At 41.1% G+C, this 27,806-nt stretch overlaps 1 pseudogene; it reads left to right on the forward strand.

Moving 5' to 3' along the window:
• Positions 1-1,859: 1,859 nt before the first annotated feature.
• LOC112621687 lies at positions 1,860-26,386 on the forward strand (annotated as a pseudogene).
• Positions 26,387-27,806: the final 1,420 nt, after the last annotated feature.

Consider the following 27,806-nt stretch of genomic DNA (forward strand, 5'->3'; position numbering starts at 1 on the left):
CAAAGAAATAATTCTAAAAACAGCAAGAGAAAAGCATTAAATGACATATAAGAGAATCCCCATTAGACTAACTGTGGATTTCTTAGCAGAAATTGTACAGGTCAGGAGAAAAAGGGGTGATAATATTCAAAGTACTGAAAGAAAAAATGACCGCTCAAAAATATTATACCCAGCAAATATATATTTTGGAAATGAAGAAGAAATAAAATCTTTCACAGGCAAGCAAAAATTAAGGGAATTCATCACCGCTAGACCAGGTTTACAAAAATGCTCAAGAGAGTCATACATCTAGAGGTGAAAAGACCCTAATCACCATAATGAAAATACGTAAAACTATGAAACTCATTGGTAGGGCCGATACACAAAGGAAAAAGGGAAATCGAACCTTATCTCTACATAAAACCACCCAACCACAAAAATAAATAATAAGGGAGGAAATAAAGAACAGAGGATATACAAGACAACCAGAAAATGATTAATAATGGCAGGAGTATGTCCTCAACTATCAATAAGATTCTAAAAAAAATTTTAAAGGCCAGGTGCAGTGCTTCAGGCCTGTAATCCCATCACTTTGGGAGGCCAATGCAGAAGGATTGCTTGAGCCCAGGAGTTCAAGACCAGCCTAGGCAAAATAGTAAGATCCTGTCTCTACCAAAAGCAAAAAAAAAATAGCTGGGACTGATGGCACATTCATATGGTCCCAGTTACTCCGGAGGCTGAGGTAGGAGGATCACTTGAGCCCAGGAGTTCAAGGCTGCAGTGAACTATGATTGCATCACTGTACTCCAGCCAACCTGGGTGATAGAATGAAACCCTGTTACTATAAAACAAACATATAAATAAATAAATAAATAAATTTGAAATTATATCAACTTTCTTCTCTGACCACAATGGAATAAAACTAGAACTCAATAACAAGCCCGGGGCCAGGTACCCGGGCAAGATTGGCAAGTTGACTTCACTCACATGCCGCCCAAAAAATGGTTCTTCTATCTTCTAGTCTTTTTCTGTACTTTCTCTGAGTGAGTAGAAACATTCCCAACAACTTCAGAAGGTGCAAATATCATCACACACAAACTCTCATCATGCATATAATTCCCCATTTCAGACTCCCAACATCCATCCAGTCCAATAACAGGCCCACCTTCATCAGTCAAATTACCCAAGGCATCTCTACATCCTTAGGCGTAAAATGGGTTCTCCACACACCCTACAGGCCTCAATCTTCAGGCAAAGTTGAAAAAGTTAACTCTGTCCTTAAAGCCCAACTCACCAAGCCGGCTCTAGAAACCCACCAGTCATGGACAAAAAACCTCTCTTTCACCCTCATGAGACTCCACGTAACACCAAAGTCACCCTCTTTTTATAGTCCCTTTGAAATCATGGATGGCTGAACTTTCGTCTTGGAGCCTCCACCCTTCCCAGACTCTGAGCCACTCGGTAATTACCTTCTCTCCTTAATCCAGACACTGGATTTTCATTCGTGAAGCAGCAAATGAGACCATGCCTCTCCCTGTCGACACCTGCTTGTCCTCTCAACATAACTGTCTTGCAGGCACAGACATGTTTATCTGCCAACCTGATGCTCGCAAAAAGCTACAACTGAAGTGGACAGGCCCCTACACTGTGGTACTCAGCACACCAACTGCAATGAGAGTCCAAGGACTCCCCCACTGGATCCATTGCACCAGGGTCAAGCTCACCCCCAAGGCTACTTCTTCCTCTAAAACATTAACAGCTAAGTGGTCCTCCAGGCCAGTTTCTCCTACCAAGCTTAAATTAACCCCCAAATTTTTCTTAAAACCAAAAACCCCCTAGAAAGCCTAAACATGAGGAAGACTAATCACTTTCTTCCAGAGATGGCCTGTATCTACCCAACCACTTGCTGTGCCTCACTTCCAGCCAAAGGTCTTAATACAAGAATATCCCTCACCACAATCCTAATACTGTCAGTAGCCACCCTGCTATCCACAGCAGCCCCTCCAAGCTGCCGTGAGTGTTATCAGTCTTTCCACTATGGAGGAAAAATGCAACAGTCCTTTACTTACCATAATCACATAGAAAAATCCTGTTATGGAACCTTAGTCAAGGAAAGTGTTGAATCAGGGAAAAGTTATTATAAAGTAAAAAATCTAGGAGTAGAGTATCTGGCAGTTGTAGTGGGGCTATATGTCCAAAACGTAAGCAGTGGCTTTGCTTCACCAAAATTGGACAATGGGGAGTAAACACTCAAGTGCTAGAGGACATAAAGAGAGAACAGCTTACAGCCAAAGCAAAGGCCAAAGCCAACAACTCCCCTCCAAAATAACCCATGGTATTTCCACCCCTTTATACAAAACTACAAGCAGGCGTATCCCTTCCCAAGCCAGGAAAAAAACCTGTTTGTACGTCTAGGAGAACGCATCGTGCTTACCATGAATGCGTGCAATTGCTGGGTATGTGGGGGAGCTCGTATGAGTGAATAGTGGCTGTGGTATGGGATAGACATTCTCCCCTACTTACTAGCATCCCAAGACTCCAGCCTCACTTTCAGTCCTCAGGAACACCCGCAGTCCTGGACACTTACCAACCCAGTAAGAGGGATGGTGTGCATACTGCAAGTAGACTAATAAAACCCATTGCACCATAGGTGAAAGTCCCTGTCACCAAACCCTAACAGTCAACACCTCCACAGCAGAGTGGTGGCCAAGGTTACCCCACGGAGCCTGGTCTCCTAACTTAAGCTACCTCAATCGTGTCTCGTCAAAAAGGGCCTGGAACTGTACAAACACCACTAACCCTTATGCCACATACCCCGCCTAAGTGCACTATGGGACAATCTTATGAACACCAGCCTACAGTGGATTGCCCCCGATGGATTCCTTTGGATATGTGGAACCCAGGCTTACTTGTGGCCACCTTATCGCTGGCAAGGTACTTTCTTCCTAGGAACAATTAAACCTGGATTCTTTTTACTTCCAAAGCAGGCAGGCAACACCCTCGGAGTCCCTGTGTATGATAACTAAACAAAGAAAAATGATCCTTAAAGGTAGGTCGAAGCCAAAGATGGCAAGAGGATGAGGGGCCTCCACAACGGATCATCAAGTATTACGGTCCTGCCACTTGGGCTGAGGATGGTTATTGCACTCCCATATATATGCTAAATAGAGTAATTAGACTACAGGCTGTTCTAGAGATAAACACTAACCAAACCACCTCAGCCCTGGAAATGCTCACGCAACAACAAAACCAAATGTGCACGGCAATTTATCAAAGCAGGCTGGCACTAGACTACTTATTAGCAGAAGAAGGTGGGGTCTGTGGTAAGTTTAATATCTCCAATTGCTGTCTTAACATAGACGGTAACAGAAAAGCAGTTCTAGAAATCACTTCAAACATCAGAAAAGTAACCCATGTACCAGTCCAAACCTGGAAGGGATGGGAACCGACAAACCTAGGAAGGTGTTTCTCTCATTTAGGAGGATTTAAAACGCTGGTAGGGGCAGTAATCTTCATCATTGGGTTCCTCCTGTTTCTCCCCTGTATTATCCCACTGATAATAAAAGCCATTAAAAGTCTTATTGAAACTACAGTCAACCGCCAGACAATCCTGCTACAACGACACAACGGATACCAACCCATCTCTCAAAAATACCTCAAAATTAAGTTTTTCTTTTTTCCGAGGTGCCCACACCACCCTCTATGTCATGCCTGAAGTAGTTATTTAAAAAGGCATCCCTTTTCCCTTTTTCTATAACCAAATAGACAGGAATGAAAGACTTTCCCCAGGTCCCGAAAGCTTGGGGGAATGAATAACTCCTCCTTTCTCAGGTCCAGTGCCAAGGCACAAGGTCACCTGCGCCAGCAGTGTGCGTCAGCAAGATAGCAGAAGCAGGAAGAGAGCTGGCCGGAAGACACATACCCCTTGAAGACGGAGAGAGAGGCCGTGGGGGTACCACAGAGCAGTTACATCAGACTGGGACGCTTCCTGTTTACAGGAGACTATAAAACCTCTGCCCCATCCTCATTTGGGGCTGACACCATTTTAGGCCTCAGCCCATCAGCACCCAGGCGCTCATGAAAACAGCGTGTTGCTCCACACTGCCTTGTGCTGTTTGTTGGCGAGCTCTCGGGGTTCCGACCGATGTTAGAATCTTGAACTTTCTGGCCACCAGCTCCTGTTTTCCTCTTTGATGGCCAGATCCATGCCTTTCATGAAGCATTCTAATATTGGGAGCAACTTTTGGAAACTGCTAGGGCCATGGCTACCTTTGAGATGGTGAAAATTTACTTTGCTAAGCAAACCTCCTGGAAGAAAAGATTTCTGTGCACAGGTGAGGAACCTGTGGTATTAGCAAGTTTGGCACCTTTATGGAAGAGGTGCATTCATTCAATTATTCAGTCAATTCATTCATTCATCCCACAAGCATTCACCATTTAATATCAACAGGAACTCTTTTTGGCCCTAGGATTACAGAGGTGAAGAGAATAAGTCTCCAGACTCAGCACAGTGGCTCACGCCTGTAATCCCAGCACTTTGGGAGGCCAAGGCGGGCAGATTACAAGGTCAGGAGTTCGAGACCAGCCTGGCCAATATGGTGAAATCCCGTTTCTACTAAAAATATAAAAAATTACCTGGGTGTGGTGGTGGGGACCTGTAGTCTCTGCTACTCGGGAGGCTGAGGTAGGAGAATCTCTTGAACCCGGGAGGTGGAAGTTGCAGTGAGCCAAGATTGTGCCACTGCACTCCAGCCTGGGCAACAGAGTGAGATTCCATCTCAAAAAAAAAATCTCCAATTATATGAGGCTTTCTTTCTAGAGACTGGCCAAGACATTGGTCACTGCCCTTGAGCTGATGACCAAGTGCACCGCCTGAAGCTCTGTTCATTGGGAGGACTTCACCTCGGCATTGTCTTCCAAAGTTATTCCCAAGTGGGCCATCGTGTAGCTGCCATACATTTTTGACTTGCACCCACATAACCAATTCACCAACTCAGAAACCAAGCTCAGGCTTTTTCCTCCTCCATTATCTAGTTATAAGGCATCTCCTGCACCACCACTCAGGTAAAGCGATGGAGAGGTGCTGGTGCAACAGTGGATGACATGGCTCTGAGTCACCTGCTCACACGGCTTACTTGTGCCCTCTGGTTTTGCTCATGCTTGATGTTGGATATACACTTCTGCTTTGGATGCATTGTTACTGAGCCTAACCAACCTATGGACTTGGGGGGTCTGATAGAACCTAGGACATGATGTGAATTGTGGCTACATTGTCACTTCTGTCCTGTGATCAGGCACTCTGCCTCTATCTGGGTCTGGTAGCGCACCAAAAGTTGTTTTTCAAAAGACATTAAATGATCTGCTGCTAATGGCATGGACTTGCTCCAGAGTTCTAGGTCTTCATTGTGATTCTCCCAATTGAGGCTTTCCATAAGTTCTACACACATCCTTTCCCACCATTGGTACTCTGATACTGATACCATAGGGTCTGCTGGGTTTTATGGCCCGAGCAGCATTGCAACCTTATCTGGCTGCTGAGCTCTTTCTTCCACTGGGCCTCACCCAAAGCTAGCTGCCTTGGTGACATCTAGGATATGAGTTGGAGCAGTATTCACAAGTGTGAAATATGCTGCCACCAGGGCTTGAAGAGAACTACCGAGAGCTATACTTCCATCTTCATTTATGACAGTTAGATTTAGATAGGGAGATGCAATTTATCCTTTCTTGTACTTGGGGAAAATGTCCCAGAAAGTGCCAACCACCGGACTCCTAAAGGTTTACAGGTGTGACATACATCCTGAGTCTTAATAGGATTTATTTCACCCCCTGGAGTATGTTTCTTACCAAAGTGTCCAATGTGCTACCCATTTCTTGCTCATATAATCCAGTTAGCATCATGTTATGAACATGATGGATCAATGTGGGATGTCCAGATAGTCTAGATATCTTTGAACTCTGACAATAGGTAGGAAAGCTAACCTAGCCTTGGGATGAAGCTGTAAATGCATACTATTGTCTGTTCTATCTGAATGCAGACTGTCTCTGATCCTCTTTATTGATTGGAACAGAAAAAGATGATTTGCCAGCTAAACATAAATGTAAGGAGTAACTACTGTGATCAATTACAGCATCTTAACTGGATAAAGAGGGACAAGAAGAAGTTGATTGTCCAGGAAGATTGTGACAGACAGTAAAATGAGATAAGATTAGTGGATCAGAGATCTTAACGGTGTCCAAGAATTGATAAAGGATGAGCGTTACAGGGAACAAGATGGAAAAGTAAGAGGTAGTGGTCAGAATATGTTGCTTACATTTGAAACTCAATGGTAGTAGATTTGTTTGTAATGACAATAAAAAGAGGAAAAGTTCTTAACAATTGAGGGGGTACATTAACTGAGATAACAAAGTCACTGAGAATTATATGGATATGGAAAGTCCCCAAGAATGATTACAAAAGTGGTAGCAAAATGCGATAAAATCTCTGATGAATGAGCGTGACCTTAAGGTCATTTAAAATAATAGTAGCGTGTATAGTTTTGATGCTGAGTACTTCAAAGTATCTGGGATATTGACAAAAAATAAACTAAGAACTGCAATATCCAAAGAGAATATCTACCTTACTTTTAGGATCATTGGTATGAGGATGGACAAAGAAAAACAAGCCAATTTTTAAGAGAACAGCAGGTGAAGCAATGTCCATAAAGGAATGCATGTTATCAGTTATAGCAAGAACAGGAAATGAACACTCAGAGAAGAGATAGAAGATAAGGTATAAGGAATGTTGACAATGAGGATTGTTGGCAGTGGTCTGTTGATAAATAAAGTTTAACAATCAGTTCTTTGGGAGAGGTGGGGTGGAGTCCTGATAAGCAGCCCTTGCCAGTTTCCAGGGGATTAATGCTCCCACAGTGGCCTATTTTAAACTGTCTGACATTCAGTGCCAAGACTGGGGCTAGGACAATCTCAGTAATCATGAGGACTAAGGTTTTAATGCAATATTCTAAAAAACCAAAATCAATGCAAAAAATCCATGACAAGCAAAGTATCAAAACCTGGACTAAAGATGGGCTGCTGTTTGTGTTTTTGGACCCACATGATTGTGTAATAGCAACAGTTGTTTCCAGTCAGCCCGGGGCTCCTCAGTCTTAGTGGCTTTTGAGTTACCCAACAGGGGGTTTTATGAGAGTTGACAATGGCATGGGAACAGATTGAATTGGGCAAATTTATATTTCTACATATCTCTAATTTACTTATGCAGGACTTTATACATAATCATGGTCTTCTGTTTGTTTTTTAATTTTTTTTAAGAGATGGGGTCTCGCTATGTTGCCCAGGCTGGCCTAGAACTCCTGGGCTCAAGCCATATACCTGCCTCAACATTCCCAGTAGCTGAGACTACAGGTGTGTGCCACTGTGCCTGACTAATCATGGTTTTTTTTCTTTTTTCTTTTTTTTTTTTCTTGAGACAGGTTCTTGCTCTGTCACCCAGGTTGGAGTGCAGTGGCACCATCTCGGCTCACTGCAATGCCTGCCTCCCAGGTTTAAGCAATTCTCATGCCTCAGCCTCCTGAGTAGCTGGAATTACAGATGTGCGCCACCACACCCAGCTAATTTTTGTATTTTCAGTAGAGATGGGGTTTCACCATTGTTGGCCAGGCTAGTCTTGAACTGCTGACCTCAGGTGATCCACCCACCTTGGCCTCCCAAAGTGCTGGGATTACAGGCATGAGCCACCATGCCCAGCCTGTTTTTGTTCTTTATCATAATACTTAGTTTTTTCCACTTGGTTTACCACATGACAGGATATTTTGATAACTATATAGGGGTGCCTGTTTTTTCCTCTTGACTCAGGTTCCGATATGATTTCATATGGCACTGCTGATTTCTCTGAACATGGAGTCAAGGAGAGATGAGCCCAGTTGCCTCTCGGTGGCCTGTGCAATGGGCTCCAGCGGGCCAGTGAGTGATGATCCTCATGGGAATACAAATAACTCTGCACACAGCTACAGGCATTGGGCTATAGCATGGCCTCAGGGGAACTTCCATTCTAGTGGCAGAGATAGATAAATGCTAAGCAAAGTAATAAATTTATTAACCAGACAAATACAATGATTTCATAGGATGATTACAACGTCGAAAGGGTTAAAACAGAATGATGGGGTGGAGAATGCCTGGGGACCGGGGAGGGAGTGAGGAGGCCTCGCATTTCATTAAAAAATTTCAAGTACTCTGCGGAAATCTTGAAAGAAGTCTTGTTTACTGTTGTGAGAGTCATCAGTTTCATTAGAATTGGGGCTTTGAATCACCATTTTTTGAGAGGTTTTTTGTCAAGAAATGAGAGCAGACTTTAAGAAACTCACTGACTGTGCAGAGGCCTTCTGGAGGCACAAAATTGAACTTCAAGCACTTTTCTCTTTTGTTGAGAGAAAAGGAAAGACCATTGTTAAAACCATTTGCCAAGCTTGAACATTTATTGGTGTCACAAATTATTGTAAATATGTTTTCTATAATTTTTGTGAAAGAAATACATTTCCAATGTAATAAAATCCATTATGACTATAATTTGGAGTATATGTTTTCATGTACATTCTCGCAGAGAAGAGTTCTAAGCTTTCTTTCAGATCCTAGAGTGGGTTTCTGACCCAAAAAGGTTAAGATTATTAGAGAGCAGCCTCTATAAAATGTACATGCTAAAAGTACACACTACAAGTCCATAGACTGCAACATGCCTCTCTGTCTCTCCACATACACAGACACACACACACACACACACACTAACATACACATACATAACTTGTCATATATACATGTGGCAAAATGCTTATGTAAGCTTCCTATTTAAAAGTTGAATTGTAAGACTGTTAGTAAATCTTTAATACAGCTTGTGGGAAATGTTTCATGAAACTCTATACTTAGTTCTGATGATCAGTGCAGAAAAATTCCTAGTAAGTTTTAGAGGAAGTAAAATTATAGTTGAGAAATCTACTCTAATGCCAACCAAGCAAGGGGAACTGAGTTTTCTAAGAGAACATTTCTTAGTAAACCAAGAAATCAGCAAAGTGTTGTTTCAACCCTCCTCTACCACTTCTTCCTTTCTACTGCCTGGAATGTGAATGTAATGGCTGGAGCTCAAGCAGCCAGTTGGGATTATGAGATAGCGTGGTTAAAGCAGCAGAATAGAAAGAGACAACAACCTAAAGAAAGAAACTAATGCAAAAATTAATGTAGATAATTTATTTGGGCAAAGGTTGAGGACAACTGCCTGGGACACACTTCAAGTTGCCTTGAGGAATGCTCATTTGGCCTTTGTTACAAGCAGGGTATTAAAGGCAAAGGGGGACGAAGAGTATGCTGATAAAAATGTTGCTTGACTGGAATTCTCATTGGTTTACAGAGATAACATTGGCTGGTGATTGGTTTATGCATTGTCGAACTATAGGGTGTGAGCTGTGATGTCCAGCATATGGTTTTTTGTTTTTTTTTTTTGAGACTGAATTTTGCTCTTGTTGCCCAGGCTGGAGTGCAATGGCACAATCTCATCTCACTACAACCTCCGCCTCCCAGGTTCAAGCGATTCTCCTGCCTCAGCCTCCCGAGTAGCTGGGATTACAGGCATGCACCACCACACCCGGCTAATTTTGTATTTTTGGTAGAGATGGGGTTTTTCCACGTTGGTCAGGCTGGTCTTGAACTCCCAACCTCAGGTAATCTGCTGACCTTAGCCTCCCAAAGTGCTGGGATTATAGGCTTGAGCCACTGCATCCGGCCACCATATGGTATTTTATGGCTATTTGGCATCAGTTAGTCCAGAGCCCACGTAGCAAGTGGCTTCAAGAGGTAATTATCTAGCTCAAAGGGGAGGGAGAGGTTACAGCTGCTGCATTTCAATGCTTCCCTGGGCCTGATCATTAAAGGGGGCTACCATTCCTCAGAAAGAAAATTTATTTTCTTTCATAGAACCTAGATTCTGTTAAAGGATGCAGCTGCCATGTCAGACTTGCCTTCCTCCAATCTCCTTTTTGGAGATAGAAGGAAAAAAAACCTCTCATCCTATTAATGTTACTCTTTTGGGGTCTGTATTACAGCTGAAACTGACCCTAACCTTTGAAGGATTACAATAAACTCTGCACACATTATCTCACTTATGCATCATTATAACCCACAGGTAAGTATTATTGCACCAGTTTTGTAGTTAAGGAAACAAGACCTACAGGGCTTGAGTAGATGACAGAGTCAGGCAGCCCGGCTTTAGAACTGGTTCTGTTAATCCATACCAGGCATTATTCCAAGCACTTAAGAAGTACAGAGATATTGTGGGCTTGACTGCAGACCACATTAATAAAACAACTATCATGATAAATCAAGTCACATGACGTTTTTTGGTTTCCCAGTGTAAATAAAAGTTATGTTTACATTACACTATACAATATACATTGTGTAATATAATTGTACAATAGCATTGTGTCTAAAACACAATGTGTCTACCTTAATTTAAAAATACTTTATTTCTAAAGAAAAAAAAAAAGCTAAACCATCATCTAAGCCTTCACCAGGTCTTAATGTTTTTGCTCTTGCCTTTATGTTGATGGCTGCTGCCTGATCAGGGTAGTGGTTGCTGAATATCGGGGTGGCTGTGGCAATTACTTATAATAAGAACAAAGTGAAGTTTACTGCATCGATTGACTCTTCCTATCACAAAAGACTACTCTATAGCATGCAATGCTGTTTGACAGCATTTTACCCACAGTAGAACTTTTTTCACAATTGAAGTCAGTCCTCTCAAGCCCTGCCAGTGCTTTATCAACTAAGTTTATGTAAAACTCTACCTAAATCCATTGTCATTTCAACAACATTGAGGGCATCCTCACTAGGAGTAGATTACATCTCAAAAAAGCACTTTCTTTGCTCATCCACAAGAAGCAACTCTACATCCATTCAAGTTTTCTCATAGGATTGCAGCAATTCAGTCACATCTACAGGCTTCATGTTTAATTCTAGTTCTCTTGCTGTTTCTGCCATATCTGCAGTGACTTTCACCACTAAAGTCTTGAACCCCTCAGAGTCATCCATGAGGGTCAGAATCATCTTCTTCCAAACTCCTGCTAATGTTGATATTTTGATTTCCTCCCATGAAGCATGACTGTTCTTAATGGCATCTATAATGACGATTCCTTTCCAGAAGGTTTTCAACTTCCTTTGTTCAGACCCATCAGAAAATAACTAACTATGGCAGCGATAGCCTTGCGAAATGTGTTTCTTAAGTAATAAGACTTGAAAGTTGATATTACTCCTTGATCCATGAGCTGCAGAATGAATGTTGTGTTAGCAGACAAGAAAAAAACACATGAATCTCCTTGTGTATCTCCATCAGAGCTCTTGGTTGACCAGGTGCATTGTCAATGAGCAGTACTATTTTGAAAAGGATCTTTTTTCTTGTTCTGGGTAGTAGTTTTCAACAGTGGGTTTAAAATATTTATGCTGTAAACCATGCCACAAACAGATTTATTGTCATCCAGGCCTTGTTGTTTCATTTACTGAGCAGGCTGAGCGGATTTTGCATAATTCTTTGGGGCCCTAGAATTTTCAGAATGACCCATGAGCATAGGCTATAACTTAAAGTCGCCAGCTGTATTCATCCCTAACAAGAGAGTCAGCCTGTCCTTTGAAGTTTTGAAGCCAGGCATTGACTTCTCCTGTCTAGCTATGAAGAGTTCTAGATGGCATCTTCTTCCCATATAAAGTTGTTTCATCTACATTGAAAATCTATTGTTTAGTGTGGCCACCTCCATCAATGATCTTAGCTAGATCTTCTGGATAACTTGCTGCAGCTTCTGTATCAGCATGGCTTCATCTTGCACTTTGTTACAGAAATGACTTTTTTTGCTTAAACCTCATGAACCAATCTTTGTGAACTTCAAGTTTTTATTTTGCAAGTTTCTTACCTCTCTCAGCCTTCATAGAATTGAAGAGAGTAAGGGCCTTGTTCTGGATTAAGCTTTGGCTTAAGAGAATGTTGTGGCTGGTTTGATCTTCCATCCAGACCACTAACACTTTCTCCATATCAGCAATGAAGCTGCTTTGCTTTCTTATCATTTATGTGTTTACTAGAGCAGCACTTTTAATTTCCTTCAAGCGCTTTTACAAAGACACTTGGCTAACTATTTGGCACAAGAGACCTTGCTTTCAGCCTGTCTCAACTTTTGACATTCTTTCCTTGCTAGGCTTAGTTATGTCTTAATCGACTTAGCTTTTGATTTAAAGTGAGAGATGCGAGACTCTTCCTTTCATTTGAACACTTAGAAGTCACCGTAGGGTTATTAATTGGCCTAATTTTAATATCCTTATATCTCCCTCCTACCCAGGGAGTAGGGAGGCCCGAGAAGAGGAAGAGAGATGGGGGAACGGCTGGTCAGTGGAGCAGAACACACAACATTTATCGATTAAGTTTGCCCTCTTATATGGACACAGTTCACGGAATTCCAAAACAATTATAATAATAACATAAAAGATCACTGATCAGAGATAATGATAGCAGGTATAATAATGATGAAAAAGTTTGAAATATTGTGAGAATCACCAAAATGTGACACAGATACTCAAGTAAGCACTTACTGTTGGAATAATGGCGCCAGTAGACTTACTTGACTCAAGGCTGCTTCGGTTTGTAAAAATGAAGTCTGTGAACTGCAATAATAAAGTGAAGCATCATGAAATGAGGTGTGCCTGTACAAATGGATGAAAGGTAGATACGAAACTGGTTAAATTCACGCCATTAGTATTTCTCTATTTTACAAGTACCAGAGCTTGTTTGACAAAAGAACACTCATTTCATGTTAGGCAAAATATAATGTATGTTCATACACATGGAAATCTCTGGAAAACCAAACATAAAATTAATAGTCAACATGTATTTATCACCCTCTACTGGCAGTTGAGCGGGACTGCTCTTCCTTTCTTAAATTGATAATGAATTGAGTAACAGACGCCAGGCACATGAAAATCAAAATATCAGCTTGGTTTCTGACAAAGCTGAACCGCAGAAGGTAATTTGGTCTTTGTCTATAGACTCAATCAAATGCCCCCATGGAATGAATGTGCCCACCAGTGTCAGGTGAAACTGGACCACTGTGACTCCCTCTCAGAGGCAGGTCACCTGGGTGGAAAGTATGTGCAACCTGAAGATAGCATTCTTTCTCAGAGAGAGAGAGTGAGCAAATCCAAAAGAGGCTGTGCCAAGTGCACACAATTCCTTTTTCTGATTTCATCAGATAAAACACTCCACCACCCTCAGGGAAGAGTAAGTGAGGAGCTGGACGAAAGATAGTAGATGTTATCTTGTAACGATTTTCCCAAGAGCAGAACGTTCTACTTTATGGGGGTAAAGTAGAATCTACAGAAATGTAGCAGAGAGGTCCCATGAAATGGTTTTCATGAAGGGCAATATGCTAAGTGTTTCATATGGCAAAGTGACAGGTAGTGAGATAGTCTGAGTCTAGAGACTCCATACAAAACCCACAGGCTGCATGGACACTTCCAGACCCTGAGGAAGGGCAGTCACAAGGGGCCACCTTGGATGAAGGGGCTGATCTCATCACAGGAGTGCCACATACACATCGCCACTGAAGCATAAGTGATGTACCTTTCTCTCCACCTTTAGTGTCTGGACAAAGATGTTCTAAAATGGAGGAGGCGTTTTGTGAAATTGCCTCTTCCATGCAGCCTATTTCCATTCAGGTTTCTCTAGTCCTCTTGATATCCTGAAAGGTGGGCATGGTTGCTGTCTTACAGATGAGACATTTAAAGCCCAGAAGGGTTCAGTAGGTTGCCCAAGACCATACAGAGCTATTCAGGGAATGGAGCCAAGATTGAATGACTTTAGAAAGCTCCTTCACTTTTCACGTTATCTCATTGCCAACTAGAGAATCCTTTCCCAAGAGCTTGAAACTGGTTGGAGAGTGTGACAATACTAACTAATCTATACCTTAAGTGGGATGGGTTATATGATCTATACATAGAGAAGCCCCGTGGTGAGGGAGCTATGCATATGTGATGAATTTAGAATTTCTTTCTTTGCCTGTTTCACCTAAGTGCCTAGAACAAAAATGTGTTTCTTCTTTCATGAAATCTTCAGAAAGACGCTTTGTTAGTTGTGTCATAGTCTTGAGTGTCAGGTAGTCATGAGAATACAAATCTGTCAGCCATAAATCTCCAGAGCTTTTTTGTGATACTAGCTTGAGGGCCTGGTGTTTCACAGTTACAGGTCCTTGATGGGCCAAGAAGGACTCAAGAAGAGAAACTGTATTAAGCTGGAAGAGATGGCAGTGATGAATAACAGTGGAAGGTGAATGTGGATATGACTTGATAGAACTTGGGTGTGGGCAATTCTTCCATTTCTTATTTATTTAAAAATTCAAGTAACTAATGGTTTATTAATTTAATGAAGAGTTGTAATTTTATAGGAAGACAGAAGCCCATTCTTTGCTGAGGTTTTTGCCAGACACTGTTCATATATTATCCTTCTTAATCCTCATAAGAACCTACAAAAGTAGGCTATAATAGCTCTGTCTCTGTCTCTCTTTCTTCCTGTGTCTGATCTTTAGCACATGAAAATGTTTAGGCTTAAAAAAGATTAAGCAACCTAAGTATACAGGTCTAAAACCCACATTACTTTCAACATATAATACGTTCCAAAAACTTAGCTTCTTAAAACACTATAGAGTTACAATGAGCAGTTCACATACATTGTCTTCTTAAGCCTTCACCTGGTCCCTTGGAGTTAGTCTTTATATTGCTCACTTTGTTGATGCTAAAGCTGAAGCTGAAAAAAGTTACTTCTTACAGCCAGTAAAAAGCAGAGTTGGAATTCAAATGCAGGTCTTCTGACATCCAGTATCAAGCTCTGTCCCCACTGTTCCACTGAAATCAGCGACACATTCCTTTTCACCCACAGGAAGCCTTTCTGTGTGAGTCATAACTTTGCTTACAGAACAAAGCTGGCTGCCTAAGGACAGATGGGGGGTTCATGGCCTTAGACCTTGAAAATCAAAATCTGCAAAGTAAGACCAACGTCATTATCATAAAAAAAAAAAAACCCTTTGGGACAAGTTATTGTGGATAGCAGCTCCAGAGTGCATTGTTAAAGGAAACTAGAACCTTTGGCATCATCCGAAATCAATTAGAGTGATATTAAGGAAGATAACCAGGATCTTTCTCCACATATACCTGGTTGCTCTTATGAGATACATAAATAGATAATCATTACATCTGTAAAGTCTAGACATTGGCACTGATTTTGTATCTTCTTTTTCTCTCCCTATTTATTTTCTTCACACATCCATCTCCTACATTAAGCTGCTTCATAATTGCACTTGGCAGCACCTGCCCTGCTAAAATTAAATTTCAGGCCAGGCATGGTGGCTCATGCCTGTAATCCCAGCACATGTGGAGGCTGAGGCAGAAGGATCACTTGAGCATAGGAGTTCAAGACCAGCCTGGGCAACAGAGCGAGACCCCACCTCTGAAAAAAAAAAAAAAAGACTGAGCCTGCAGGTCGAGGCTGCAGTGAGCCATAACTGTGCCACTGCATCCCAGCCTGAAACTCTGTCTCAATAAAATAAATAAAGTTTCACTGATAACAAAAGGCAGCATGTTATGGAAATTGACAAGGATTCTTTGCTTGGCCAAACTTCAGTCAGGCTTCCAAATCTTCTACTAGGCCGATCTGTGCACTTCCTTGTAAAATCCAGTTCTAGCAAACAGCTCTATTAAGTCAGTTGTGCAAGAAACCCCCATCCTCAATATCTGATCCACTCAATATTTGATCAGTTTCCTCCACAGCCCCAGGTGATGTCTGATCACCCTGGCCAGGAAAACAGTCAAGAGTTCCTGAAAGAGGATGGGGGAATAAGAGACATGGTAAAAATCATTTTTTCACAATAAGAAACACTGGCCAGTTGTGGAAGGCTCCCCATTGTCTGACACACACCCCTCAGTCCTAGCTATCTGAAAGAAAAGGAGAAAGAGCCTTCAAGGATCTCAAGGCACATAAAATGGAATCTGCTCTCCTTCCTTGGATCAATTTCTCACATCTAGGATCAACTGTCTATAGGTAGGGAGGTAGGTTTACTTCATTAGGTGAGAAATGGAATATTTAAAAATATCTATTTTAAAATAAGATTCTATTTATTTCCTGTGTGGAAACCAGAAGCAAGAGGAATACAACTTTGATACAGAGTAGTTCTCATGGAACTTAAACTTTTAAAATGTTCTTATTCTTCTTCCACTTTTTAAATACATTACTTCATCCTCGTAAATGCAATTTTAAAAAGCTGCCACAGGGGTTAAAAGTATAGCAATACCATAGGAGTGTGCAAAGTGGCAGGCTTCATAAAGCTAAATGAAACCAAACCAAGTCAAGTCAATGTAGTTCAACTAACATGTATTGCAGCATGTGCCAGCCTCCTGGGCCTCAACGAACTTACAACCTGGCTTAGAGCAAACGTGCAGAGTTAGCCTCATGTATTAATCAGCTCTTGTATTTCTCACAGTGCTGAAAGCTCGAAGTTCAAGATCAACGTGTCAGCATGGTCCAGTTCCAGTGAGGGTTCTCTTCCTGCCTTGCAGATGGCCACCTTCTCACTGTATCTTCCCATAACTGAGAGAAACAAAAAGAACGAGCTCTCTGGTATCTCTTCTTATAAGGCCACTAGTCCCATAATGATAGATCCACCCTCATAACCTCATCTAACTATGATTACCTCCCCATTAAAATCATTACTTGGGAGGCCATTAGGCTGAAACAGCTCTACTACCTTGGGTTTCTGCATCAGCAAACTGAAGCCTAACTCAGTGTAAACAGTAAAACAAAACTTAACTAATCAGAGATCACCAGCTAACCGCCAACTAGCAACTGTATCAATCAGAAACTGCCAACTATCCTCTAACTAGGGATTTTCCACTTGAATCAATTAAGTATTTTCTTTGTCTTGCTTCTATAAACACCTTACAAAAGTTTCCCCTGTGATCTCTCGGTAGAGCCCTGAACTGCTTGGGCTCTGGTGCTGCCCAATTCATGAATTGCTGCTTGTTCAAATAAATGCTTCAAATTTTTTATGTGTCTAAGCTTACCTTTTAATACCCCCAAGGCCCTACCTCCAAATACCATCATATTGGAGATTATGGCTGCAATGGGGACACGGGGGAGTGGGGGTGGAAGGGGACAGTTTTCACAGAGGGGTCCTATTTGTCCTAGCTTTTGAGTAACACTGTGCAAAGAGTTTGGGGATAGCATCTAAGAAGGTACTGGGCAAAGGGAGAAGAAAATATGGCCAGAAAAGTAAACTGGTACAGATTGTTTAGGTCTTGAGTGCCAAGCAAAGGAGCCTTAACTTCTTCTTGTGGATATGGAATATTCTGGGAATTACATCAGAAAATCAGAGTGTGTGCGTTGCAGAGTAGTATCAGCGATGCTGCCCTGAAGAAACAGTGATGGAATTTTCACTAAGTAAATAGATGGTTCTGTTGACTCAGCACTGATTGGTGTGAGTGTACATACCATTGGTTATTGTAGGTGTCCTTCTTTTTGTTTGAATGTTGGGGCTATTTCTTTGTTCAATTCTCCCAATGTTTTCTAAGTAGCTGGCAATAATTTCTAAAATTCTTGCCTAGCTTAGCTATGCTAAGGGAATCCAAAAGAAAGGATATTTTTGTTTCAACTTGAGCTAGAATTGTAAACTGTACTCAGGGAAATCTGGGCATGGTAGTGATGGGGATGGGAACACTAAATATTAGTACTCAAAGTGGAAGGAGAAGCCTAGGGGACAGAGGTAGCTTCTTGGTCAACTTCTCCTCCCTGTCTAGAGTTTCCATTAATTAATTAATTTATTCACTCCTCAATAAGTGTGTATAAATATATTTGTATTCAGTTTTATAAATAATTTATATTATTTATATATAATAAATATCAAAAATGCAACTTTGTGGTTTCTCTTCTCTTTGTTTCTTTCTTTTTTCTTTTTCTTTCTTTTCTTTTTTTTTTTTTTTTTGAGACAGGATCCTGCTCTGTTGCCCAGGCTGCAGTGCAGTGGCATGATCTCAGCTCACTGCAAACTCGACCTCCTGGGCTTAAGCAATCCTCCCACCTCAGCCTCCAGGGTATCTGGGACCACATGTGTTTGCCACCATACTCAGCTACAAAATTTTTAAAAACATGTATGTATGAGGCATCTTTTTCTTTATGAAAAATTGTGTGGTTTTCTGTTATTTTTTTATTTTTATTTTTATTTTTTGAGACGGAGTCTTGCTCTGTTGCCCAGGCTGGAGAGCAGTGGTGTGATCTTGGTTCACTGCAACCTCTGCCTCCCAAGTTCAAGCAAGTCTCCTGCCTCAGCCTCCTGAGTAGCTGGGATCACAGGAGTGCACCACCACACCTGGCTAATTTTTGTATTTTTAGTAGAGACGGGGTTCCACTATGTTGGCCAGGCTGGTCTTGAACATCTGACCTTGTGATCCACCTGCCTCAGCCTCCCAGAGTGCTGGGGTTACAGCCACTGCACCTAGCCTGTTTCTTTCTTTCTTTTTTTAATTGAAAACCACAACGAGAATCGAAACTATCCACATCTCACAGCTTATGTGAATATAAGTTAAATTTCTTCATTAGCAAACTCCTTTAGGAAATTCTTGCTCAAGAAATTAAAAATTGCTGATAACTTTATTGTTGATCCTTGGAACTTCCTAAATGACTCATTAACTCTTCATGAGAAGAATTTGGTTAGCAAAACAAATAATTAATTTGGCCCAAAGAAAGTCAATTATTACATAACCTGCACTCATATGGCTGGTTAAAGTGGTGGGAAACTGAGATATATATTATTGAGAAACTATATAAGGCATCAAATGTTAGTTTAGTTTACACTTCAAGATTCCTTGAACCCTCTCCTCAAAATCTTTGCCTTGCTGCGTCTACCAATTCTAATCTATTATGTCATGATGCTTATCTAATTTTAATCAAGCTCCAACCCTTGCTCCCTCTTCTACTGAGAGACCTGCCTTAAACCAGACTTCAAAAATCTCAATACATTTCTTCATTTCGACCTTTCCCTCTAAGATGCTGGTAAGATGTCACAGAGGTAGCGTTGTCTTATCAGCAGGATCAATAGATTATTTTGGTGTTATTTTGGGGATCCAGCATTCCACATATGCCCTTCTCTTAAAGTAGTAGAAATATTGTATAGAGCACCCTTGACATAACTAACTCCATCTTAGGAAAAGACTCCATTTTGTATTTCATAAGGTACTTTGCCAACAAAGATATGATGTTTTGTTTAATAAACAAATAAAAAATAAAGACTGCATCCAACCAGATAAGGACACTCTTCCACTATCAGTTCTCACCAGAGGAAACTGACTATCAAAGATTAGCTCTTCAGTATCTCAAAATGGCCATCTTAACTGGCACCATCTTGCTGTCACTTGTGATGAGAACTTGGCATCTGACCCCGAAGGCTCTGCCACCTCTAAGACTTCCTTTCAAGACCAGCGGACCACCTGGCCCAGATCAAGACTCCTTTTGTCTTCTTTGTTCTCTGTGCACTGCCTTGTTACTCTTTCTCTTGTCTCTTTTTCCTCTTAATGTTAAATGTTACTTAGTTTGTTGTCGGATGTTTAACCTATAACATTTACATATTGATTAAGTATACAATTATATATGGTGTGTAATGTTGACTGACTGTGAAGTAACTTGAGTCTGTGTGCCCACAGCTCTGACTGCAAGTCAATGGGAAGTACTAAGGAGAATTGCCTCCTTAGGAACTCCATGTAGCTCGTGGATTTTGTGATTGAAATAGCATCAATAAAAGCTTGACATTGTGGAAAGACACAAGCATGTGTGGACCTGGTTATTTCTAACCTTGCACAGCTCAGGACAAAATTGACACAGTTGGCTTACTAGGCACAATGGGCATAGTTGTCTTACTTGGCATAATTGGCATAGTTAGTTGATTTTAAGGCTGAAGTCCCCACTTAAACTGAAATTGCAAATCATGCCATTTGGCAAAACAAACTGCCACCCTCTCTAAGAAGAAATAATCTCTCTTCACCTTGAAAGTCTGTCTCCCCGAGGAAAACCTTGGGTGACAGGGGACCTTGCCCAGGTCATGAAGATAATGATGGCTCACAAGGTCTTGACTGATGCCAAGCTAGGAAGCTGGTGGGGCCAGAAAGGCTCATACCAAGCAGGGTCTCAATTTATGAGATGATGGTTAGCAAAACAAATATTTAATTTAGCCCAAAGAAAGTCAATTATTACATAACCTGCACTCATATGGCTGGTGAAAGTGGGAAACTGAAATATATATTATTGATAAACTATATAAAATAGCTACCAATATTTCATAATGTGGGCCCTAGGAAAGAAACTTAAGCGAGCATGCTGGAGGGCTTGTCGCCCAAATGCAGTACCCAGTGTTGAGGATCCTTGGTACACAACAGAGTTGGAAGCCAGGAAAAGACTCTCCGTACGATCCCCTGAGGACATACAGTCAGACTTGAGGGACCCGAAAATTATTCAGCTTTTAATTACCAGAGCCCCCAAAGAAGAAATCCCTGCACTTTTAATGCAAAGTATCTTACAGACAGACAGGGGTCACCACAAAGGCAAAGAGCTAGCTCACAGAATCCTAAGGAAAAGTCAATCCCTTTCAGATGAAACTTTTAAGGAGGAAGCCCTGGATCTTAAAGACCTCCATCTAGAGGACCTAGGAGAATCTGATGATCCCTGTTGGAGGTGGGATCTATAAGTCAAGACCTATGATAACTAGAAAAAGAGTTATAGATTGTAATGATGGAAATGGCAGACCTCAGGATGAGAATACACCAGAGCAGAATTACAAACACTAAGAATAGATTTTTGCCAAAGACAGACCACAGATACAGACTGGCTCCTCCATTTATGGGATAATTGAACACCATAACACTCTCAGGCATAGAAATGCATCCCTCTGAGGAGAGATCCTAAAATTCCAGATAGTTTCCCCCACAACAGGGCTTTGGGCAAAAATTATGCCTGTCTTATTGGTGAGCCTGGGTTCCTAAAGAAAGGAACAGAGTCCTGAAGTTTATACTAGAAATCATTCTTATAGGAGAAACTAGAAAAGCACCAGAGACAAGGAGTGGTTTTTAGAAGCAGGACTAGTCTTGGAGAAGAGAGGTGGGAGAAAGTTTGCCTGACAGGCATTAGGACCCAGGAGGCAAGGGTCAGGATAGATAGGATAGATGGGTGAGTCTCGCTTTGGCAACATAACTTTGAGAGTTACACTCATGACTGAGCATAACTTTTTGTCAGGACTCCGGAGCTGAATGGCTCAGCTTGGAAGTACAGGAAAAGTGGAAGCTGGTTCCAGGCAAAACAACGCTCCCAACTGTGGAGACTCAGAGGTTGTTAGAGAGCCCCTTCCCAGAAAGCCTGACACCCGTGTCTGTAGCCCTGTGGCTGTGCTAGTCGCTTTTAACTGTCTGACAGGAGCCCGGTGTTTAGCCCCTGAACTCTAAGGAAAAATAGGACAGAATAGCAAGTGAAAGGAGTCCGATGGTATTCACCATGTGGCAATATCCCAGACAAGCCCCCAAGATGTGTACAGAGTTGGTTCCTTCTGCTGGGTTTGTGGTCTTGCTGACTTCAAGAATGAAGCCGCGGACCTTCACGATGAGTGTTACAGCTCTTAAGGGTGACACGGACACAAAGAGTGAGCAGCAGCAAGATTTATTGTGAAGAGCAAAAAACCAAATCTTCCACAGTGTGGAAAAGGACCAGAGTGGGTTGCTGCTGGTGGCTGGGGTGGCCAGCTTTTATTCCCTTATTTGTCCCAGCCCATGTCCTGCTGATTGGTCTCTTTTACAAAGTGCTGATTGGTCGATTTTCCAGGGTGCTGATTGGTCCATTTTACAGAGTGTTGATTGGAACATTTTACAAACCTCTAGCTAGCTACAGAGCACTGATTGGTGTGTTCTTACAGAGCACTGATTGGTGCATTTTACAAACCTCTTGTAAGACAGAAAAGTTCTCCAAGTCCCCATTTGACCCAGGAAGTCCAGCTGGCTTCACCTCTTAGTGGCACATGCCTGTAATCCCAGCTATTGAGGAGGCTGAGGCAAAAGAATCACTTGAACTTGGGAGATGGAGGTTGCAGTGAGCCAAGATCATGCCATTGCCCTCCAGCCTGGGCGACAGAGTGAGACTTTAGCAACAGAGCGAGACTTCATCTCAAAAATAAGTAAATAAGTAAATAAATAAATAAGATCACTAACTAGAATAAATAAGTAAATAAATAAATAAGATAATAAATAAGAAATAAATAAAATAAATAAATAAGTAAATAAATAAATAAATAAGATCACTAACTAGCAAATACTCTGTAACCATAGACATGTCAGACATGTTCTTTGCCACACCAATAGACCAAGAAGACCAGGAATATATTACCTTTACCTGGGAAGGCAAATAATACCAATTTAAAAGATTACTACATGGATATTTAAATAGTCCAATAACAGCTCACTCCATTTTATTATCACACATAGATCAATCAAAATACACAAACTAATGATATTATACATAGATGACATTACAATGGTAATCAATGACCAAGAAAAACTTACCCAAAAGAAATCTCAACACACTTGAGATCACTGAGATAGATTATTAATATAGATACAAGTCCAGACACCAACTGCAAAGTTTTAGGAGTACAGTGGTTATCAGAAGGGATAAAAATTCTGACCACAGTGATAGATGGCTCAAAAGCCCGTAGGGCACCAGAAAATAAACAGGAAGCATAGACTAGTAGGCTTCCTTGGATACTGGAGACAGCCTATACCTTACCTAAACATCATCCTAAAACCAATAAGATAACTAGGAAATCCCAAGACTTCACATGGGGACGAGAACAAACACAAGCACTTGAAACACTCAAAGACTACATCACCACATTCCAAACATGACGTTACCCGTCTCCAGATTCAGAACTTAGGTTGGAAATTTCAACGAGCAATGAACATGGAACATGGTCATCATAGACAAAGAAATCAGATTCTAAATCCTACTGGTTAGATTTTGGACAACAAAGTTTCCATATTCTAACAACAAATACAGCCCATTTGAAAAATATATATGGGGCTGGGTGCAGTAGCTTATGCCTGTAATCCCAGCACTTTGGGACACCAAGGTGGGTGGATCATGAGGCCAAGAGATCAAGACCATCCTGGCCAACATGGTGAAACCCCATCTCTACTAAAAATACAAAAATTAGCTGGGCGTGGTGGCGTGCACCTGTAGTCCCAGCTACTCAGGAGGCTGAGGGAGGAGAATTGCTTGAACCTGGGAAGTGGAGGTTGCAGTGAGCTGAGATGGCGCCACTGCACTCCAGCCTGGCGACAGAGTGAGACTCTGTCTCTCAAACAAACAAACAAACAAACAAAAAATATATATATGGCTTACATACGAAGCCCTCAAAAACACTGAGCCTCTGACTGGCGACAGCAATATTACCATTAGATACCATATGCCTCTCCTTCATGGAATAAAACTGAGTCCTGAAAAATAAAAAAAATTGACATGTATCCATATTGATTCAAAGCTGTTCACATGAAAATGGTATATCCAGGATGGAGACACAGGCTTTAAGGGTCAACCAGGTCTCCTCACTGAAGAAATTCACAACACAGAAATAGATGTGCCAACATTTATTCCGAGAGTAGGTACAATTTATGCTAACATAGGAAAACTGGGCCCAGGCTAGTCAAACTTCTTACTCAACACTTGGTTTATAGACAAAAAGTCCTCTGTGACCCAAGGCCAGGCCCAATGGACAGCAGCAGCACTCAGACCTCAGGACCAACCAGTCCTGAAGGAGGCAGGTCAATCACTCTCAGCAGAACTAATTACAGCTGTTCTAGCAGTCAGGCACTCAGAAAATCAAAATAAAATTTACATTTTTACAGACTTGTGGGCATAACCCTGCAGCCACATAAAAGAAGACAAAATAATTTCAAAATTAACTTCAAAAAGAAGACAAAATGGTAAAGGTATATGGTCCAAATCTTACTGGGAGCAACATATGAATTATCAAACAGAACTAAGATATTTGTGGCACATGTTTCAGCACACCAAAAAGTTAATTCAGAGTCCATAAAATTTAATAAACAGGTAGATGCATTAACAAGAAGTATTTAACCATTGATATTCAAAACATACCCAAATTAAAACTACACAGAAATCCAGACAACTCAGGGAGACATTCATTACACCTCCACAACTCAGGATAAAAATCAGATAGTGAATGGGAGAAACCTTAAGTAACCCTGGTAACTATAGTGAAACAAGATATGACTCTAAAATTAAACAGACACCAGACACCATTCCACAAACACTCCTACCATTACATAAGCAAAAAGGACATTTAAGCACACAGTCAATGTATAGGTGACTATCAGACAGAAATCAAAAAGTGACATGGCACCAAATTAAAAAGGCCAAAGCTAATTGTCAGCAATGTAAAACTAACCTAGACAAATATAGATATGCTAAATTCATAGATACATGGTAATATATACCTGATGTCTTTAATTTCCGCTTCAAGATGGATTTTATAGCATCATTAAATCACTCCTATCCACAAAAATATGCAGTAACGATGATGGATACATATACAGGAATTGGTGCAGCAATAGCAGCTAGCCACCCATTTGCTAAATAAACCATCTCACCCTTAAAAAATTGGGCAGCTACTATAGAACCCCTAAAATAACTGAACATGATCAGGGAACTCATCTTACATTAAGGACAACAAAAGCATTGGCAGATTGATGGGATATACAATGAAATATTACCTACCCTATAATCTGACAGCAGTGGGGTATAGAGAAAGACCGAACAGACTACTAAAAAGAGAATTAAAAACCTTAGACAAAATGAGTACATTCCCATAAGCTTTTAACCTGGCATGTTTCCATTTAAATCAAAGAGAAAGACTTAACGAAAGCAGCCCCCACTTATATCTTAATCAACTGACCTTAATGGTCACAAAAGATAAGGAAGGACGTAATGCAACTATTATATCTTACAAGGCAAGCACTAAACTAAATGACAACACTATCTCCCAACAGGACATTGTGGCCAATGGACACAGAAACACTTATTGGACAAAATAATTTCAAAATTAATGGTAAAGGTGTATGGTCCAAATCTTACTGGGAGCAGAGGAGAGGAGCAGAGGAGAATCACAATTACACAAAATCTTCAACCTCTCTCCAGATTCTCACTATACTTAGACATATTATCACACTTTCTGCAGTATTGTTACACTGTTTTCTTCTAGTCATGCATTAATATTTTCCATAAGAATAAGTGAAGGTATGCTTCAATTCAATCCAATTTTACTTGCCACTAACCTAATATTTTTAACTTCAACATCACTTCAGTTGGGCGCGGTGGCTCACACCCGTAATCCCAGCACTTTGGGAGGCTGAGGCAGGTGGATCACTTGAGGTCCAGAGTTTGAGACCAGCCTGACCTATATAGTGAAACCCCATCTGTACGAAAAATACAAAAATTAGCCGGCCATGGTGGTGGGTGCCTGTAATCCTAGCTACTCAGGAGGCTGAGGCAGGAGAATCATTGGAATCCAGGAGGCAGACATTGCTGTGAGCCAAGATCATGCCACTGTACTCCAGCCTGGGCAACAGAGTGAGACTCTGTTTCAAAAAAAAAAAAAAAAAAAAACACCCAAAAAAACCAATGATGACTTCTAGTCATCACCAAAATAATTAAATACTGTACCCACTTAAGACACCAAAATGGCTACAAATTTGTGTCACTTCTCAACTGGTCTTATCACCTTTCTCATTCACCTCATACTAGCCGTCATAGTGACTTTGCTGTCTTGTTGCTTACATTGTCACCAGAGAGACTGTAAACAGACAAATGAGACTAACACAAGTAAACACACCCCTTGCAGGCAAATTACAAATTACACTGTCTGCTTCTTAAGAGCATTATTTGATTAACCATTTGCAGACTGACAGCTGCAGTGCACTCCCAGCATACGGATTTAGCCTCTCCAAGATCTCCATCACCCTCATGTATCCCGTCTTGCCCTCTTTCCTCTTCAGTTTCAGCCTCATCTTCACCACCGACAGCTCTCAGACCCACCTCACTGATTTCTTTCAGGAATTATGTAAAGCGGACTGGCCCATGCAGGCTGGCAAAGACGGGAATTTCATACCAGGCTTTGCAGAACCTAAGTGCCACTGCCACCTTCCTACTCCTTACATTTATGAATTAAATGCAGCATCAGCAGCCATTCAAGGTTTAGCTGAAAGTATACACCCCAATGATTGCATTGGTCTTGCTTGAATGCTAACCCTTTATAGAAGTTGTATTGTTAAACTGCTTAATAGGAGAGAACAAACTCCACATAACTACCTTACTTTGTTGGATCTACGCCAGTCTAACCCAGCAGCCATACCACTGCTGGAAGCAACCCTTGACTTTAATATTAAAGAAGGAAATAATGACAATGAGATTTATACATACATTATCATATCTTTGTTTGCAGTTAATACTACTTTGTTTGCAGTTTAATGCCTATGTATCTGATCATTAATACCAAACACAGGATTGATACAAATAGCTTAAAATATGTTAGGAGGTATAGAAGTGAAATAGTACATACTATTACTACTACTTCTAAAGAGACCATTAAAATCCCTAAGCTTCAAACATACACATATCCAACCATGCCAACTCATACAGCACCTGAAATTATAGGATTAATAGAACACATTTCATAATATATACTTTATGAAAATATACCATTTTTGAACAATTGTTGGAAAATCAAGGGACTGATAAAAGAATACTTAGAGCTTCAATTAGACCATTTTGTTCATATTTGTTTGACCAAAGCGATGCCTGAAGAATTCCTACACACGCATCGAATCAATGCATCTTTTTTTTTTTTTTTTTTTTTTGAGACAGAGTCTCACTCTATTATCCAGGCTGGAGTGTAGTGGCACAATCACTGGCACATTGCAGCCTTGACTTCCTGGTCTCAAGTGATCCTCCCACCTCAGCCTCCCAGGTAGCTGGGACTACAGGCGCATGCCCCCATGACCAGCTAATTTTTTGTAGAGACGAGGTTTCACCATTTTGTCCAGGCTGGTCTCTAACTCCTGGGGTCAAGCGATCTGCCCGCCTTGTCCTCCCAAAGTATTGGGATTACAAGCATGAGCCACCACCCAGCCAATGCGTCTTTATAGAAGCTTTGCACACATTTCTAAACACCCCTTAGAAGAATGTATAAATGACATGACTAAATGTGACACACCCAATTTGTGCAGCTACAACCAAGCATTCAATAACACCTCAAACCAATAGACAGCACACATAATGGATAGCGCAGTGCTAACAGAAACAGACATGTCAATCAAGATAGATCATTGCATAAGAAGCAATAAAGCAGACCAAACAGCAATCATACCACAGATGGAATCATATATTGCAGGATCTAACATGACAGGCTTGAATATAACACACTTCTACAAGTAAGTCATCTGTTAATACTTGATATGAATTATGAAGGAAACGAAGAAACCCAGGCTTGAAGGAAATGAAGATGATGATTATGAAGTAGGTCCAAGGGATGATACTACACCAGATATTGCTACCACATGAACCACTACATGTTACATATACCCACATTTCATACCTCCACAGGAAAAAGTGCCACTGTTACTGGGATACACATGAGACTATGTCAGAACAACAAGGATAT

Source organism: Theropithecus gelada, chromosome 3 (genome assembly GCF_003255815.1).
Source record: "Theropithecus gelada isolate Dixy chromosome 3, Tgel_1.0, whole genome shotgun sequence".
NCBI classification, from domain to species: Eukaryota; Metazoa; Chordata; class Mammalia; order Primates; family Cercopithecidae; genus Theropithecus; species Theropithecus gelada.